This window comes from Lepisma saccharinum, chromosome 13 (genome assembly GCF_977018435.1).
Source record: "Lepisma saccharinum chromosome 13, izLepSacc3.1, whole genome shotgun sequence".
Classification (NCBI taxonomy): Eukaryota; Metazoa; Arthropoda; class Insecta; order Zygentoma; family Lepismatidae; genus Lepisma; species Lepisma saccharinum.
In genome coordinates, this window is record NC_139241.1 from 12,656,602 (window position 1) to 12,658,990 (window position 2,389).

Below are 2,389 nucleotides of genomic sequence, written 5' to 3' on the forward strand. Positions count from 1 at the left end.
ACAGCGATTGGGGATTCGTCGGGCTGGCCACACGTCACCCCGTAACTGGTTGGATGATCTGCCATCTCGGATGAGTGAGTGGGTAGGAGCAGGTGGAAGTGAGGGCAGTCGGTAGGTAGGCCCGCCCGGACCATGAATGGGCTGTTGCCACGGGTTATTATTACATACACTTTGATAGATGATTATTTTATTGTTTGAATTCAGTTTTAGGTCCAATTTATGCACAAAAAGGCTAATCGAGATTGGACCTACAGTTTAACATAGGATCAGAACAAGCTGTGCCTCGTCCGGGTTTTGAACCCGGATACCCTTCATAACACACGACGACGTGACCACATCGATAAGGCCCTGATTGTAACCTTTGGGAAGGGGTAGATGGTGTCTATTACCACTAACAAAATGTACCTATGGGCAAAATACTCAATCCCTTCCAAGGACATGAATCATTATTACAATTTCGAGACATGTCGATTTAAGGAAAAATAATTTAAAAACTGAAGATGCTGGGGATCGAACCCGGGGCCTTTCACATGCAAAGCGAACGCTCTACCACTGAGCTACATCCCCGGACTACGATCTTTGTATGTTTAGTAGCGTGAGCTACATCCGTGTCTGGATCGGCAAGCGCACCGTGTGCCCTGTCCTCCTTCCTCACTTTCCTGTGCCGTCGAAACCGTTCGAATCGAATGTTGACGCTAGCAACAGATATTACAACTTGGAGATATGTTCTAACAGCACCAAACCTGAACTGCCTAACCTACTCACGATGCATCTACTAGCAGAAATAAACATGTAGATAGCAGTGGTGTAGCATGGGAATATCGGAGCGAATTTACAATATAGAGAAAGTCTCCAATTTTGTTAATTTTTGGTATACTAACTAATTTTGACCTCCTAATCACGAATCTGTTGAAAAAAACCGGGGGTCACGTCTGAAAATTTGAAAAAAAGCCGATTGAATTTTTTTTATATATAGGTGTATATGCGTAGTTTTACGAACAAAAATGTAATCTCCTGTCATTGTGTCCAACCACGCCGTTGTTTTACAAGAAAATGATTTATGATGTTCAATTCTAGCACGATCCCTATTTTTTTCGATGAATTTAGGGGTGAAATGAGTGCTAATGGAACCTAACCTAACAGGCCTAACCTAACCTCGTGTCAATGGTTCGTGGGGCTACCCGTGGATGGTTTTTGGGGCTAACGTCAATGGTTTGTGGGGCTACCCGTGGATGGTTTTTGGAGCTAACGTCAATGGTTCGTGGGGCTACCCGTGGATGGTTTTTTGGGGCTAACGTCAATGGTTTGTGGGGCTCCCGTGGATGGCTTTTGGGGCTAACGAACAATTTTTGTACAATTTCCAGACGTGACCCCCGGTTTTTTACAACAGATTCATGATTAGGAGGCCAAAATTAGTTAGTATACCGAAAATTAACGAAATTGGAGACTTTCTCTATATTGTAAATTCTAGCCGGAATTTCGGGTGGGAACGCCAAGTCCAAAGGAAGGGTCGGCCCTTTCTTGCTTAATAATTAACTTTTAGTCGCCACAGATATTGTTTATTTGCCTCAAGTCAGCTGGGTTTTCAATAAAACATCATTCATGCATGTTTTAGCTAGAAAATTAGATGCCTGCCTCACTATGCCACAAATGTTTTGAACTCTGGTGTTTTATACCTTTCTGCATGACGCAAGTCATTAAGAAACCTACCTGAATCACAAGCACCTCTGAACAACAGTAGACGTCATTGTTGTGGATGATCCAACTACTGATTGATTTGGTTTATTTTACTTCGCTTTTCTACCACTTTTGGTTAATCGCGAATATGAATATGAGTGATGATATTGATGAAGTTGATGAAGGGACACTCACAAAGAACGCCCGTGCTCACCTCGGGATTCGAAGCAGGGTCCTCTGTCATCTTGGCGCGCTGTGCAAAACACTGACACGGAGGTGGGTGGATGATTTAACTATAGTACACTCAACTGACGTAACAGTGCCGATTAGTAATTCAGACCACTGTTTATTACATCTTGAGAATGTTGATAAACATTTTAAAATAATTCTGTACAGAGATCATTCGATGTTAAGAGTTTTCAAATGAATGCTAAACATTTCCATTGACAGATACTAACGAAATAATAAAGTGTGTAATAAAGAAGAAAAATGTGTTCGACATTTTAATCCAGATCAATGTGGAATAATAAGTGGTTGCAGAAGACCATTAAAACTCTACTTGTTGGCTTCGGGTCCAATTTTCAAATGAGTTCTGCTCCTAAGCTCACTTCATGCATAGACGGGCTAATCAAGGCTGGACCTACAGTTTAATGTGGGATCCGAACCTCAATATGCCTCCACCGGGTATCGAACTCTGTATCCCTTCATTACA

General features: G+C 42.2%; 1 non-coding gene across 1 annotated transcript; it reads right to left on the reverse strand.

The window, feature by feature from the left end:
• Positions 1-495: 495 nt before the first annotated feature.
• TRNAA-UGC (transfer RNA alanine (anticodon UGC)) lies at positions 496-567 on the reverse strand. Its single transcript has one exon. It is a non-coding gene; the product is annotated as a tRNA-Ala (tRNA).
• Between the last annotated feature and the right edge of the window lie 1,822 nt (positions 568-2,389).